General features: G+C 42.2%; 1 non-coding gene across 1 annotated transcript; it reads left to right on the top strand.

The window, feature by feature from the left end:
- Positions 1–16,037: 16,037 nt before the first annotated feature.
- On the top strand, positions 16,038–16,112 carry TRNAV-UAC (transfer RNA valine (anticodon UAC)). Its single transcript has one exon. It is a non-coding gene; the product is annotated as a tRNA-Val (tRNA).
- Positions 16,113–17,890: the final 1,778 nt, after the last annotated feature.

The following is a 17,890-nucleotide window of genomic DNA, read 5'->3' as shown; positions in this document are numbered from 1 at the left end:
AAATGGCAGAGGTCTATAGGCCATAAGGAAGACGTCAAGTTATGACATTTGTTTCTCAAATGACTCTAGTTGCTAAGTAGCTAGTTCTGATAGTGTGTCACTCCCACGGTACCAACAGTTCATAAGTGTTTGTCACGACACTTGTCAGTTAAGAAACAATTACCACCACAGAGGTTCTTAACCTTGTGGTGGCATTACTGGAATTCAGAGAACAGGTAGTGGACTGGACACCACCACCAAATGGCTTCCCATGGTTTTGCAAAGAGATGCTTTGGGGAAGAAGAAAGTGGGTACCAAAAACACATCGATGGGCACCATATTTGGGATTACTGGTCTATGGAATACAAGATAAACTTGAGAATTATAATCAGAGTTGATACTGTTTGACTGAAAATTTTGGAACTGGAAAAAATGGCCACTTTGGCAATTGGACTCTATGGCATTGAAGTCCCTCCCTGCCCTCCTCAGGCTCCACCCCAAAAACCCTCTGCTGGTGGCAAAGAGGGACCTGGCAACCCTATATGTCACATGCTTAGCGTTACTAAAGGAGCAAAGAGCGGGAAGAGAAGTAGTGCTGTTACTTCTGGTTGTAGCCCTGCACTGGCTTGGCCAAAATACCTAATTCTCTTCATAGGTTGGTTGCTATATAAAATTTATTCAGTACTGATAGAAGCGTGCACATGTTGATGCTTGTCATAGTTTAACTGATCAATAAACACTTTGAAAAGACTTGCCATTGTCCACAATCCCATTGTTTTTCTCCTTTTATGAACTTGGAAGTTAGTGCTCTTTTCTTCTTGAAACACAGACAGCACGTTTTAATATGTTCAGAATAATGACACATTTATCAGCAAAAAGGCTACACAGGAATTACCTCAGCATGATAAAATCAGCTTCTGGCCCACAAATCTTCTGTAGCCAAGACGTAAAGGTCATTAAATCATTCTCTAATAAAATGCACCTGGTACTGATTGATCAAGGTATTTGCAGATATCTTGTTTAATATCTTGGTAAATTTATCATCAAATGTGTCATCATGAAAAGATACTTGAAGAACATAAACATGTCTTACTTGTTCAGCTATATCAAATGGAATGAGATTATTTCATCTGCAATAACTACATATAGCGAGAGTCTCTCTCTCTCTCTCTCTCTCTCTCTCTCTCTCTCTCTCTCTCTCTCTCTCTCTCTCTCTCTCTCTCTCTCTCTCGTAGAGGTAGTGTTTTTTCAAGTAGCTATAATGGTAGCTTACAACCAGTTAAAAGCATTCAGAACATTTCTCAAATATGTAATAAATTACAGTAAGGTAGAACAAAATACCAACCTTGGATAAAAGTGCTCAGTATCAGGGAACAGCTACTTGCTGGCATAAATAGTTTGCCTTAAAAATTGTGCCTCTACTATTTTCATAAAATAACAAGAGCAAAGCATATGGAGGTTCCTATTAGGCATAGAACCAATAGGAGGGAACCAAAAACTTAACCTATATCTTAAACAGCTGGCATCCATCTTCCCACAATTCCCCTTCCTTGCTGAAAGAGACTGTGGCAGTGCCCAAGGTTTAAGTATCTGTAATATTTGTTTAAAATGCCAACATCTTGGCAGCCTAGGCTGTCAACATCCTATGGTGGTATGGGTAACCCAAAATATCAAGTGTACTTTCATTTCAGGCCAGGAGCCATGGCTCAGTCCTAGAACATCTGCTTTGCATGCAGAAGATTCGAGGTTCAATCCTTGGCATCTCCTAGTAAAAGCATCAAATAGTAGGTGATGTCAAAGACCTCTGCCTGAGACCCTGAAGAGCCACTGCCTATAGTAGACCACATTGACTTTGATGGTCTGATTCAGTATAAGGCAGGTTCATGCGTTCATATGTTCATTCTGAAAACTGAGATGCAGTGAGCAAACAGGAAAGGCAAGGAAATTGGAGAAGAAAAGAAAGCAATGTCAAAGAAGAGGGAGGGAAGGAAAAAAGATGGAATAAAATGGAGGAGGTGGGGCTGGAAGGAATGAAGTAGAAAAAGGGAAGATTGGAAGGAAAGCAGGAGATGGAGGGACTGAGAAAGGTAGGTGGGAGGGAAGGAAGGAAGCACGCTAACAAAGGAAGTGGAGAAGTTGTGAGGAGGGAGGGAAGAAGGGAATATGGCGATTGTGTGGGAAGGAGGACCAGTGTGACCAGAGTGAGTCCCTGCTAGTCATCTAAGTTTTTAAAAAAATACTAATTGTACAAAAGCTGTTTGCTAGATATGGGTGTCTCCAACATACAAATGTATGTTATGAATTTGACCATCTTAGTTACTATGAATGGGATTATTGTGATATGTTTGCCTGTCAAGATGGTTCTTAATTTCCTGCAGCTTCTCTCCAATGTTACACATCAGAATATGAGGGAGTGACAGTAAAACAGAAAGAGTTTGTAGTTCAAATCTGAGAAGAGACACATGGATCTGGAGGTTTTGATCCAGAGTTCTTAGCAGAATATAGAATATATCAGAATTGGCTATCAAGAACTCCTAGTCCAAAGAATTTCCAGGATAGGCAAGCAACACACAAAATTACAAAACTCTGGGGTGTGAGTCCTCACACCTCAGTCTTAGTAGATGACCAGCCTCTTTTAACTACCCAAACAGCCAGAAGCCAAGGAGCAAGCTTCCAAACTTCCTGGGGTTAAAGTCAAGGAAGTCCCTCCTGCAAGGTAGGTCACTTGCAGAGTGAGTTTCACAAGAAACAATTAACTTGGTAGGTGTAGCCACTCAAGCCTAGGTACTGGAATTAGACTGAGGCCACCTGAAGACAAAACACCAGAAGATTATAATTAAAGTGATTTATTAATATTGTGCAAGAATGTTTCTAAAGAGAAGAGTGAGGATTAAAACAATAAAGCTAAATCAAACAGACTAATTACACAGTAATAGCATTGGTTCAGTTTACCAGATGTCACCCTTCCAGCTGAAGTCCTCCAGCATTCAAAGTCCACTCTTATCCAAGAGCAAGTCTGACCCAGAAGGCAGGCATAAAATCAAAGGTCCAAAGCTGGATCAGAGAACCATGAGAAAGGTACCAAGAACAAAACTAGAAAGAAACTGCTAAACTATACAGGCAAGGGGGCTGAGTTGGCCAGAGCTCCAATTACCAATCAGAAACGTGGTCAGTGATGTCAGTTTACTACGTAACCCTGGTACAACTAGAAGAGTTGGTTTTTATATGCTGACTTTCTCTACCACTTAAGGAAGAATCAAACCGGCTTACAATCACCTTCCCTTCCCACAACAGACACCCTGTGAGGTAGGTGAGGCTGAGAGCTGTGACTAGCCCAAGGTCGCCCAGCTGGCTTCATGTGGAGGAGTGGGGAAACAAATTCAGTTCACCAGATTAGCCTCCGCCGCTCATGTGGAGGAGTGGGGAATCAAACCGGGTTCTCCAGATCAGAGTCCACCTCTCCAAACCACTATACCATGCTAACCCGGTGAGGCAGGTTATGCTGAAAGCATGTGATGGGCACAACATCATGTAGTGAGCTTCCATGGCAGACTGGTGATTTAAACCTGGGTATCCCAGATCATCCTAGGAACCCCGACTGCTACACCACGCTGGCTTTAATAGGTTGGCTACTGTTGAACATTAGCAAGCAGCCAGGCCTAAGTGAGGTAGTATCAAGTCAGGCAGTCAGGTAGTATCAAGTCACCCAGTAGCTGCTGCCAGTCCTGGCCCCAATGAGTCCTCCTCAAAGGTCAAAACAGCTTTGGAAAGGGCCCTGTTCCCTCTCTGAGCCTTTTACTGACAGAAATCAAGCATAGAATGTTGTGGTTGCTTAGCAACTGCCACTGAGGGCTTCCATTTGTAAAGCTACAGGTGTTCCTTTTATCTTCTTGGGTTTTTAAAATCCCCCAATGTATTTTTTTTTTAAAGATTTCAGTTTATTCTTCAAATCTGGGGTGTTTTTCAGGTTTGTAGAAAGATTTGTCTTGTCTGTTCACCGCCCCAATTACCGGATTTAAAGTATCCTCAGATCTGGCCAACTTCACAAATAGGACATGCAAGTGTGGGCCTGTGAGACTCATGGAGGGGGGGGAATCCCATCTTATCCTCCACTTTCTCACTGGGCCCAGTGTGACTTCTAAGCTCCACTGCAGCCATCAATGACCATGCAGGAGGTAGGTGCTTCTCTTCGCATGCACAGAGAATGATCTTTCATTTGGGGGGGATTTAACCACCCCAAATGTGTTATTTTTTAAGTTTTTAGATTTTTCTGCAAACCTGGGGTGGTCCCCTAAGTTTGCAGGAAAATCTGTTTAGTGTCAATGCGGCACTGGTTCATGGATTTAGATATCTGCAGATAGGGGCCACACTTCACTATTAGATAGATGATTACAAAGACACATGTGCCAATTGTTTCTATTTATCAGAGACCATCCTTATTTTCAGCTACCTGTCCCGGTAAATGGGGATGATTGTTAACTTCTTGTTGTTTTGTTTAGCGTGAAATGCTATCTCCAGGCTCTCCGGAAACATAAAAGAACAGGGTGTGTATATATCATCTGTCTGTAGTATCAATGTATGTGTCAAGCATTGAGGCATTATGCAGGACACAGCCTGCCCTTTCCCATGCTACAGCTGCTGAAGTACAATTTGAACTGTTGATAACCTGCTGTAGGACAGTTTTGAGGTTTATTTTAGTATCTGTAACCAAAAAAAGATCAGTTGTAATAGCAGGAGTTCTTTAGCTAGTACCTGGAGGTTGACAACCCTACCTGTGAGATAAGTTGGACTGAAGGAGAGTGAATGACCCAAGGTCACCCAGCAAGCTTCACGGCAGACTCAAGATTTAAACCCTAGTCTCCAAGGCCCTAGTACCTGGAGGTTGGCAACCCCAGATAGAGCCCATCGTTTTAATTTAGAAAAAGTATATTAATTGATCTCACTATTTAGCTATGGATTAATTGACTGATCTGCCGATGCATGTAATAATAGGAAAGTCACACCACTTTTGTTTACAACACTAAAAGCAAGTGAGTCAATGGGCTTGCATTTTGCAGGCAGGGAGAAGTGGAGATTGCTTGTTTATCTCCACTGCATAACAGAAATTAAATGCAAACCACAGAACAGCCTGAAAAATATTTCAGAGACGGTCTTCTCTAGGATTATTCACGCTCACATAAACCTATAGGCTGGAATCACTTTGCTCCTTTGGAACAAGCCCAAGAACAAATACCCGATATCAAGACGGCTGCTAAGAACAACAACATCTTCACTACATGCTCTCAGCCACCCAACAGATGTGCCACATTTTAAAAGCATTCCTCCTGATATTTTTAAAAGCTTTTCTGCATGATAAAATTTTCATTTAAAGCAGCCGTTGTTTTAATCAACTGTGGAATATGTAAGGTATTGAAAGATCTGAGTTCCCATAAAGGCAGGACATACAATTATGTTTAGGGTAAACTAGGTAAAAGGTAAAGGTAGTCCCCTGTGCAAGCACCGGGTCATTCCTGACCCATGGGGTGACCTCACATCCCGACGTTTACTAGGCAGACTATGTTTATGGGGTGGTTTGCCACTGCCTTCCCCAGTCATCTACACTTTACCCCCAGCAAGCTGGGTACTCATTTTACCGACCTCAGAAGGATGGCAGGCTGAGTCAACCTTGAGCCGGCTATCTGAAACTGACTCCCATCGGGATCAAACTCAGGTCGTGAGCAGAGCTTTTGACTGCAGTACTGCAGCTTACCACTCTGCACCACTGAGCTCTGTTAGGGTAAACTACCAAACAAAAATTACCATTAATTAAATAATTTTCCAGAATTCAATTATCTACAGCATAGGCAATGTGTATTAAAACATACAACTTGGGTGCCCATTCAGGAATTCCAGAGATAAACGTGGAAGAGTGAGAAATCCTTTCCTCCATAGGCACAACTACAAACCTGTTGGGATCTGGTTCTATATCAGTAGTTTCCTGTTAGGATTGCCAACCTCCAGGTAGGGTCTCAAGATCTCCCAGAATTACAACTGATCACCAGACTACAGAAATGACTTCCTCTGCAGAAAATGGGTACTTTGGAGTGTGGACTGCATGACATTAGACCAGGGGTGGGGAACCTTTTTTCTGCCAAGGGCCATTTGCATATTTATAACATCGTTCGGGGGCCATACCGGGCATAGATCTCCTGGTGGGGGGGGGGAGAAGCTAGGGTTGGACATAGACTGGAGTAACTCTACTTAGGAATGCACTGTTCGTTTGGAATGGAGTATTAGGGATGGAGAAAAAAGTCTTCCACCAGTTCTTAATTCTCCTCAAATCTTTCCATTTTAAGGGAGAGAACCCTTACAGGCTTCTAGTATCCTGGGCTGGGGAGGGAGTGTGGGGTCTAGGAATACGGATTTTATGAACAAACCCCCAATCCTCCTTCTCTCCAGCATACTACATGCAGTTAGGGACCTGATTGTCTGTCTGTTTTCTTTCTCCCCTCCCTTCAGCTCTCAAACATCTTATGCAATTAGTATGATTGATCCTACTCAGGTGTTTTTGAGGAGATTTTCCTTTTTAATAAATGTACAAACCAATATTTTCCCATATATCTGAGGAGACCTCTGAGTAGGTAGAAACCTAGACCTTATCTGTGGATAGGGTTGCCAGCTCTGGATTGGGAAATACCTGGAAATTTTGGGGGTGGAGCTTGAGGAGGGTGGGGTTGGAGAGGGAAGGGACTTTGATGCCATACAGTCCAATTGCCAAAGTGGCCATTTTCTCCAGGGGAACTGATCTTTGTTGCCATAGTGGGAGATCTCCAGCCACAACCTGGAGGTTGGTAACTCTATCTGTGGATAATTCAATTTCATCCTACTGATAGACACAGAACTATTAAGTTAAGGAGTAGGTCTAAATGTAAGGAAAGAACTAATCTGGTGGTCCAAATGGCTTCTTGAACTGCCAGAACTTTCTAATGGAGAAGAGAATGTTATGCTGGAATTTTCAGGGAGCCAAAACTAAAGGGTAGATTCAAAAGGGTGTCTACCTAATTTGCTGGAATAAAATTTCATGTTGTTCTGAAATGCCTGTTATATTGTATCAATCCCAATGACAATAAAACAGCAGGAGGTTGAAGATTCAAAGCAGTTTGTTTATTGGCCAATACACAAAACGCCTGGTGAAAATTGCCCAAGGCGCAGGACAATTCACACAAACATCAAAGGATTGCAAGCACGGATATAATCTTTGGTAATGGGTGGTACAAAGACACAATACATGGCGTCAATACACAAATAACCAATAATATATACTTAAGAATTAGCATACCCTATTAGAGATTCGGAGGCGTTGCAGAGAAGTGGTGATCTCATTCTCACTAATGAGCAGTGAAGACCCACATTCCCAGATGCTTCTCTGTTTGATCCTAAATTACTGCTGTCCTTCTTATCTTGGACCTTGGCTTCTGCCAAAGCTAACTAAGGGGGTTTCTAGCTGGTTCTTATCTCTGGAAAACCAGCTTATGCAAGTGTACTAAGGCCATCTATGGATTCTTTAATTAGCTTCTAACTAAGGAACAACAGTGGGCCTCTTATACTTGAGGCCTGTAACATATGCAAGTGCTTAGTGTAACTATACAAGCCACCTCTAATATGCTGAGTGTGGCATGTTCATGAGTGCAGATATAATTTATTGAGTACAAAGAATATATTTCAAATCAAAGAATACATTTCCAATACATTTCCCATAGCATATAATGATTTCAGGCATTACAGTTCTCTCTTTTTGAAGTGCTCTAATACCTGAATTAATGGCAGGTTTGAGAAACAGCAGGGAAAATAATAAATTACTATGGTTAAAATTCATTACCAGAAATGGGAAGGAGACTCCCCTTGCTTTGTTCTCCCCTACATGAGGGCAGCTATTTTGTACCTTTTTTGTGGGTTGCATATAGATAAATTTACCGTTTGACAATTTAGTGAAAATGTAAAATTAATCACAATGGGAGTTGTCTTTTGATCCAGGTTCTTTTCGTTCTTTTACAGAATGAAAACTGTAAGTGGTAATTGGGTATCCATTGGGAACACTGTTTGCTAATGCGTAGGTAACAACATTGAAGGGACAAAGTTGTAGAGCTACTTCTCTATGCATTTTGCACAAAAAAAAATGCAAGTGGGTTGGAATGTATCCCCAATGGGAAATATCTGTATACTCTGATGTTATGTTATGCTCCAGGAGCTTTTCTGTTTGAAAGAAAAGTGTTAATGGAGGTACATTGTTTACTAATGTGCAGGTGACAATTTCTTAAAAGGACAAAGTTCTCTGTGTCGCCTATCAAAAGAAACCAGAGAGGTCACCGAATATAACCAGGGAGGTCACTGAATATAATTTAATGGGTAGTATGTACATATGAGCCCTGACCTGGATGGCCCAGGCTAGCCTGATCTCGTGAGATCTCTGAAGCTAAGCAGGGTCAGCCCTGGTTAGTATTTGGATGGGAGACCACCAAGGAATACCAGGGTTGCTGTGCAGAGGAAGGCACTGGCAAACCACCTCTGTTAGTCTCTTGCCATGAAAACCCCAAAAGGGGTCGCCATATGTCGACTGCGAGTTGAAGGCACTTTACACACACACACATGTACATATGAACATATACATTAGGGACAGTCAATAAAGCACTTGTTTTAAACCATGCCTGACAACATTTTCTGTGAAATACTTTGCAGTAATAGAGAGTATTTACATACAAAAGCTTCCCCAAATTAGAACACTGGGGTGGCTTTGCTCGGTAAAGAGGGGTAAGGTGTGGGCTATGTCTTTCCAGATCCAGCAGTCAAAGAAGAAAGACAACAGGAGATAGCAAAGAAAAGCAGAGAGAAAACATTTACAGATGGAGCCCAGCAGAAAAACAATTTCCAATGCGTGTGCCCCATATATACAAATACTACAATAAGAACACACTCTTCTATGGGTAGTTTACGGCTTTTCAGACCCTCATGAGATCCTTGTATCACTTCATCTTTGCCACATGTAATGCTGAATCCTCCCCACCTTATACCAGTCAGTTATTGCTGCTTATCTACTACCCTTTTAGCTCCAACTCTCAGATGTTCTCCTCTCCCTGCTGCTGGGACCCCTTCCATGTTTCTAGAGAAGGCACTAGGCTATCTTTTGCCTTTTTTTTTTTTTTGCTAACGAGCAGTAGAAGGATGTGCATCAAAGCCATATTGACAAGTCTTTTCCATCTGTGCAACAATAAAAACATCGCTTCTTATAAAGTGCAGACCTTGGGAGTTACCTAAGATAATCTAATGGTAATGTAGTTCATACCTCCTAGCACCCAAAATGAGATAGACTGACTCAATAAAGGATGCCATGGCCTTCAGTTTGAAAGACCTGAACAAGGCTGTTACTGATAGAACATTTGGTCATTAATTCATAAGGTTGCCATAAGTTGGAAGCAACTTGATGGCATACACACACACAGGGTTGCCAGGTCCCTTTTTGCCACCAGCAGGAAGTTTTTGGGGCAGAGCCTGAGGAGAGCGGACTTTGGGGAGGGACTTCAATGCCATAGAGTCCAATTGCCAAAGTGGCCCTTTTCTCCAGGTGAACTGATTTCTATCGGCTGGAGATCCGTTGTAATAGCAAGAGATCTCCAGCCACCACCTGGAGGTCAGCAGACCTACACACAAATTCCTAGAATGAATTCTGCAACGAATGCTTCTGGTGCACAAATCCAGAGTGCTGAACAAAAACTGGCAAGCTGTGGTGGGGATAAAAGTATATGAAGACTTCGAAGAAGCAACTAAAAAATGTACATGGATAGTGCTTTGATTTTTTGCTCCAAAGAACTTGGCCAGGCCAGCTGCTCCAAAAATTGTAAGAGCAAGAATGTTTACAGCTATCCCTGGTTAATTAGGTCTTGCCATTTATCATAGATGTTCAGACAAGAGGCCTGCAATAGGTCAGAGTTAATGAATGGCTTCTATTTTTAAAATGTATGTTCAAAAACATTTTCATTCATAGTCTAGGGAAACATTCATCCTAGTAGCCTCAGAATTATCTTCCATGTTGCGCATTCTTCACTTTAGACTGTCATTTTAACAATCTCTGTGTCTTTTCTTTGAAATTTCTTCCATCCAGATTCTTGCAAAGAGATTTACTGTACTGTGTGGAATACCTGCAAAAGGAGTTAACCACTCTAGGAAGTTGCTAGGTAACAGAAGTTGCTGCATCACTGAACATCCAATGAGAGATGGCTCTGGTGATGTAATGCTTCTGTTTGGTTTGTGCTGATATCATTTAGAGGAAGCCAGCATGCAGAATCGTTCAGGAAACAAGGGAGCAATTCAACTTAATACGGCCTGAATGAACTGTTAAAAAACTGGTGCAGGTCTGATTCTGCTCGTCGTACGGTTGCTATTTGAAGGCCAAAAAAAAAAGCATGATAGTGTCTCCTTCAAAACACATTAACGTTCAACAGAACATAGAGACATGTCATGCCTGCCTTGGGAAACAGCCAAAAACAGAACCCTCCGGTGATGACCTTTTCCTCCACCAGCCATAATGCCCTGGAGAACACACTATGAGATGCAGCTTAATCACTTTGTCTGTTTCTCCACAGTTGCCATCAACATCCATTGATGATGAATAGAGGTGGATTCACAATGTGGTCATATACAGCTGACCTGGCCACCTGGATCCATGCCACAATAACATCAAGACTAGACTACTGTAATGCGCTGTACATTGGTCTTCCCTTAAGATCAGTTCAGAAACGCCAGCTGCTCCAGAATGCTGTGGCTCGGCGATTAATAGGAGCTAGATGGAGCTTGCATATTACTCCCATTCTGCAGATGCTCCATTGGCTGCCCATCTGTTACTGGGCTCAGTTGAAGATATTGGCTATCACATACAAAGCCCTTCATGGCCTTGACTCCTCTTATTTATGGGACCACCTCTCTCCCAGTGTGATGTAGTGGTTAAGAGCGGTGGTTTGGAGCGGTGGACTCTGATCTGGAGAACCAGGTTTAGTTCCCCGCTCCTTCACATGACCGACGGAGGCTAATTTGGTGAACTGGATTTGTTTCCCAGATCCTGCACAGGAAGCCAGCTGGGTGACCTTGGGCTAGTCACAGCTCTCTTAGAGCTCTCTCAGCCTCACCTACCTCACAGGGTGTTTGTTGTGGGGAGGTGAAGGGAAGGTTATTGTAAGCTGGGTTGATTCTTCCTAAGGGGACAAAATCAACAACTGCCTTACACATGCTTTCTCTGTTGTGGTTCCTGCCTTGTGGAATGGCCTGCCCAAGGAGGTCCGGAAAGCTCCCACTCCCCAGGACGCCTGCAAACCATGCAAAACTGAACTGTTCAAAAGGGCTTTCCTGCACAGGTAATAAAGTTGCACTGCAGAAAATGGTTTCACAAACTTGCTTGGATAAATGATTAAAGACTGTGGTCTATACTGTTGTGTTTAGCTTATTGTAAGTGGGATCCCATTTTTGTAATTTCTGTACCACTTAATGTGTTATGTGAATACTTATGCTGTGCTTCAGTTCTTTTTGATGGTTCCAGTCTTCTAAAATCCTCATGCATTGGTTATTGTATGTCCCATTTTTTATTGTACTGGTTCACTATGTGTGATCCACCTTGAGACCCTGTGAGAAAAGAGGGCTATAAATAACATAAATAAAATAAAATAATGCCACATGATGATGATTCCTGGACATTATAGCATGAGTGACAGAACTCACCCTGGGAATGCAATTTTTGGTGGCATCACCATTTATTTATTCCCTACCTTTCTCCCCAGCGGGGACCCAAAGTAGCTTACATCATTCTCCTCTCCATTTTATCCTCACAACAACCCTGTGAGGTAGGTTAGGCTGAGAGTGCTTGACTGGCAGAGTAGGGATTCCAACCTAGTCTGACACTCCAACCACTACACCATGCGGCTATCATGGCTTTAATGATAAAATATGGCTTTAAATAGATACAAATACATACTTCCTCTTCAAGAAACCTGCATGAATGGCTATGAATATGTCTGTATTCTAATACAGATAATGGATTCTTGCCTTCATTGGTAGGGTTACCAGCTGTGGGTTGGGAAATACCGGGAAAGTTTTTGGAGTAGAGCCTGAGGAGGGCTAGGTTTAGGAAGGGAAGGCTATCAATGGGGTATAATCCCATAGAGTCCACCTTCCCAAGTATCCATTTTCTCTAGGTGAACTGATATTGGTCACCTGGAGATCAGTTGTAATCCCTGGAGATCTCTAGCCACCACCTGGAGGTTGGCAACCCTATTCATTGGGTCCCTATAATGGAGTGTGCCACATGCAAAGGAATGTATCTCTGGATTAAACTAGGAAACTGTTCTTGGTAGAACAATTCTGTATGTAAATTGGATCCTGGAAATAAATCTCTAGGGCTGACTATAAAGCTACAAATAGATGTACACAAAAAGCCATATGGGAATGAAACGGGATTTTATGTATAACAATCAAACCTCTGAATGGATTGAAATCTAGATGAACATTATAGAGCACATAAAATATTATTATAGTGATATAAAGAATATGCATGAATAGTTTGTTGTAAAATGTTTTTTTAAATGCTATCTTTGGATATATGCTTCACACTAATATCCTGTTGATATATAATAATCACAGTGTGGACCTGAAATCTGTTTCTTATGCAATTTCTATTAAATATTTGCACTTAATTTAACATTAGTCTCCACAACATCTTAGTTGTTTGCTAGAATCAACTTTTAGAATGTAGTGTTCTTAAAAAGCACAAAAAGCCATAGAATATCATAGCAGCTAGATTAGGTGGCAGTTACTAAGAATATGCCATGCCAGTTACTGTATAATTGGAATTGATATGTAGATCATTTCAGAGTTCAAACAGAAGGTTAGTATAAAGTAGTACATCATCTCTGTGAATTGTTTGAGTTGTCCATGCCTCCGGTCCCCCTATTGATACTTTAACAAGGGGATATGATAGTTGTCCATGTCTCCATTCCTACTATTGATACTTTAACATTCATTTCAGGAAGCCAAGTCTGGTGCAGAACAAGTCACGTGAAGGATGACATCATATAGGAAGACTGATGTTCACGACCTTTAAACTCCTGCGCGGATGAGAGCAGCGTGATGGCAATCATTGTGGCAGCAATGGATTGTCAAATTGTAGCATTGTTGGCTTCCATGGTCCCGCTTAGTATCCAAACAGCTTGTCTGGATATATTATACAAGCTGGTTCTCCTGTTTTTTTGTGCCACATGCTAGGACAACTTTCTATAGCTTGGCGGAGGAGAGATGCTTCTGAGGTTCTCAGCCACGTGGACATTTTTTCTCCAAGGTGGCACAGGGCCACACTCTTCTCGAGACAATGATTGTCCTGGCAGGGATGCTTCTCCTACACCTCCTCGTATATTGAGAGATTACACAATATCTGAACCATGATATTTTGCCATTGTTTCTGGCCTGTTACCATGGCATCTCAGAAGAGTGTTTGTAAAACAAGGATCTTAATAGTTATGTGGCACAGTCCAAAGGCTTTAGTTTGCTTTAGGCCAGTGGTCGGCAAACTCATTAGTCAACAGAGCCAAATATCAACAGTATGATTGAGATTTCTTTTGAGAGCCAAAATGCCTTTTAACAACCATTCATGCACAGGAGGTTTTGCCTTGGATTTGCCGCTCTCTAGATGCACATTTTCCCCACCTGCATTCTCAAAACTCTGCAGGGGGGCTTATTGTTGAGTTTTGAGAATCTGGATGGGGAAAAGGGCATCTGAGTGGCAAATCCAAGGCAAAACCTCCCATTCATAAATGGCCAATAACCCCCCACACAGAGTTTTGAGAATCTGGATGGGGAAAATGTGCATCTGAGTGGCAAAATCAAGGCAAAACCTCCCATTCATAAATGGCCATGCACAAACGCGAAGGAGAAAAGCTATCGTCACCTGCACACGCCCCCCCCCCCACAAACCCGGTGCCCCGCAGCCACACCCGGCCAAATGTTCTCGTACTCCACGAAGCCAGCCCGGCCGCGGCGAGGGAGACTCCGAAGGGAGACTCCCCGGCCCGCTCTTCCCCACGTCCCCGCCCTGCCCTGCACCTACCTCGGCTGCAGCAGACTTCCTGCGGCTCCTCGCCCTCTGGCTCCAGGGGGCGTGCTTCCCCAGCCCTTCCTCCAGCCAGCTGGCCCGGCCTGCCCGGGCCGCGACCCCGCACCTCTGCCCCCTGGCAGAGGGTCGCAAGACGGGGGAGCAGAGGCGAGGCAACAGCCGCCCACCCACTCGCCGGCCGCTTGCTGCCTCCACCTGCAGGGAGGAGCCGCAGCACGCCGCCTCCTCCTCCTCCTTGAGAGCCACACTCAAGGGCCCAAAGAGCCTCATGTGGCTCGCGAGCCGCGGTTTACCGACCACTGGTTTAGGCAATAAGTTGTGCTAGAGTGTGCCTCTCTAATCATTGTTGAGAGGGAAATAATGCTACAGTTTCTCATCTACCCAACTCACCACACCAAGACATATGAAAACAAAACAATAATCTATGCATCAGCTTTGAACCCATTCAAATGACATAATCTGGTTCATTTATACAAATGTTATATCTGTGTAACAGCTGGGAAGTAGGTAGCTTCTTTCTTAAGTATACCAAAATGATTTTAAATCATTTTAAGACATTAATGTACTAAATTAGTCCTGTTGCTTTTAATTAAAGAGGCCAATCAATAATTTTAGCTACGTTTATGCAATTCTTTTTTTTTCCTTGACAGTTTTTAATCCCTTTCTCTTTGTTTTTCTTTTTTACTGAAAGGCTTAAGGAACAGTCCTTAATTAACTAACGGAAAATGAGACTTCTAACACTGAGAACTAGATGTAAGAAAATCCTTTTAATTACGGGAACCAGATTTAAGGTTGATGGCGAATGCTAGTTAAATAATAAATACCCTCTTTAAATTAGGCCTTCATTAAATGTGGGGAGGTAAAGTCCCTTAATTTACATCAGCTTCTAGTTTGAGCTGCAACCTTGGCTTTCATGGAATTGGTGGGAGGTTCACTTTCAAATCTTTCCCCTTGTTAAAGAATTAAAGAGAGGAAGCTAGTTAAAATAGGATTGGCTAAATTTAGGGTTGTTATGTAAATTACATGAGCGCTTTTGCCCTGTCTAATTTCTTTAAGCAAGTTTTTGAGGCTTACTGCCAGCTCCAACCACACACTTAGGGTATCCAAACAAAAAACTGTCATATTAAAGAGGAATTTCAGGATTTGTATTGTGTATGTTGTAGTATATTTAATTTTTTTTTACATTGCAAATTTGGTGTAGCAACACTTATGTAGAGGTTTAAGAAAAAATCAATTAAAACCATGTGAAAAAGTCATTGTGTATTGGTCTTTAGTCTTTCCTTTGCTGGCTGCATGGAAGTTTCCAGTGACTGAGCATCAACTACTGGTGAATACTTTCTTTTCCCCAGATTGCTCTTGTGCAAACTGTTTTTGTGTGTGTGCTTCATACGATGTAATCTAATTAGCTTCCAGTCAGCTTCCTAAATTACCATTTTAAGTATGGTGCAGACTCCAGTTTTCATCAAACTCTGTAGTTGGAATGTCAGCAGGGTATAATGTTTTGGGGGTGGAGTCTGGAGAACAGGATTTGGGGAGGGGAGGGACCTCAGTGGGGTATAATGCCATAGAGTCTATCTTCCAAAGCAGTCATTTTCTCCAGGGGAAATTTCCGTATATCTGTAACCTGGAGACCAGTAGTAATTCCAGGAGATTTCCAGCACCACCTGGAGACTGGCAACCCTAGTATAATGCCATAGAGTTCACCCTCCAAAACGGCAATTTTCTCAAGAGGAACTGATCTCTGAAGTGTGGACATCAGTTGTAATTCCAGGATATCACCTGGAGGTTAGCAACCCTAACTAATTTATATGCACAACAGAATGGGGGATGTTACAAAGAGAATGGTAGTAATATCAAATATCAAAATAAGAATAGTAATATCGAAACAATCATACCTAAAACAGGCATGTTCAGTTGAAGGGTTTCATTTATGGGAGTGGCTGTAGCTTAGTGGAAGAGCCTCTGCTTTACATGCATAAGGTCCCAGGTTCAATTCCTGGCATCTCCAGTTAATAAGGATCAGTTGTAGGTGATGTGAAAGACCTTCGCCTGAGACCCTGGAAAGCCTCTGCCAGTTTGAGTAGACAACACTGACCTTCAAGGGACCAATGGTCTGATTCAGTATAAGGCAGCTTCATGTGTATGTATAGTTTCCAATGTTCAAGTTACACAAAAATTTAGGATTTTAAAAATACTATGTTTTTTTTCTTCAGGGAAAGGATTGCATAGGTTATTTGTTAAACTAAAAACAAGTGCGTCTTAATTTTCCATTGAAGTGTCAATGTATCTCATTTATGTCAGTATATATTTAGAGTGAGTGAATTGATTGGAATTAATTTAATTCTACCCCCAGCAAGAAGTGGATGCAACTTGAAGCTTATGATCTTTGTTATGAATGTTTTCCATTGTTTTGCAACTCTGGGGAGAGGCAAACTCCCCAAGCAGATCTTTGGCTGAAGAATTCTGTGGCCCTGTTGTGCCAGCAGCCTGAAAATATTAGGCTGGTGTAATGTCTACCTAGATCTTCAACAGTGACACATCTTTGGCTCAAGTGCATTCTTAAGTAGACTTACACCCTTCTAGGTCCGTTATTGGGAATATTCGGAACATGAAACACATTTATTTTCCACCATGGCCCGTATTATAAACTGATGTCCCTTGGCTCAAGAGAACCTGATGAGACCACTAAGCCCTAGAAACCACACAAATATTTAATTCTGCAGTGACTGATGTTTGATAATGTTTAATGATGTTTCTCTCACCAATGTTTCTCTCACAATGTTTCTCTCAGCATCTCTTACAGAAAACCTAGTTCTATTCTTGTAGCACTTAAATATTCACAAACCATGTGTATTTTATGGAGTTTAATATATAACTTCCTGCACTTCTTCCATCCTGTCAAACACATTTTGATATAACGAGAGCCACTTGTCTTCCTTGATCAAGGAAATTTTGAAGCCTGCTTCTCGCAATCTGTTTAGCAGGATGTCACAAGTCAGTCATTTCTTGTGCGCAAAATATAGCTTGCTACTCCACCACATGTAACCAAGAAAGGGGCAAAACAGAGTAGACTGGCTGAATATTTCAGTGAGTTTTTCTGGGGAGAGCCATGAGGACAAACTCATTGCAGAGTCTTTGGCTGTAATCCATAGGACATGCAGTTAGCTAGCATTGTGTACTATGGATGTTTGGGTTTGTGTGTCTCTAAAAACAACTATTTTCCCTTCTTATATGGCAACTAGGAGCCCCGTGGCGGAGAGTGGTAAAGTTGCAGTACTGCAGTCCAAGCTCTGCTCACGACTTGAGTTCGATCCCGACAGAAGTTGGTTTCAGGTAGCCTGCTTAAGGTTGACTCAGCCTTCCATCCTTCCAAGGTCAGTAAAATGAGTACCCAGCTTGCTGAAGGTAAAGTGAAGATGACTGGGGAAGGCACTGGCAAACCCCCCCATAAACAAAGTCTTGCCTAGTAAATGTCGGGATGTGGCGTCACCCCATGGGTCAGGAATGACCTGGTGCTTGCACAGGGGACCTTTACCTTACCTTTTTATATGGCACCTGGCTTTGGAAAATAAGTGGTTTGTCAAAAGTAATTTGTGATTTGCCACGAGGTTTGGGCAATTCCGAGACAAACAGCCAAAAGGCTGTGCCCTACTGTATTTTCCCCTCCTTGTTCTGATTCTGCTTTTTAGACTCAAACTATAAGTTTGCAAGAGACCATCCCTACTCAGATTAGATGAAGTGTTACAGGAGAATCCCATGAAATTACAATTTTGGTCTTGTCTGTAC

This window comes from Euleptes europaea, chromosome 4 (assembly GCF_029931775.1).
Source record: "Euleptes europaea isolate rEulEur1 chromosome 4, rEulEur1.hap1, whole genome shotgun sequence".
Lineage (NCBI taxonomy): Eukaryota > Metazoa > Chordata > Lepidosauria > Squamata > Sphaerodactylidae > Euleptes > Euleptes europaea.
Note: the sequence above shows the minus strand (reverse complement) of the source record. Positions and strands in the feature narration are given on the sequence as shown.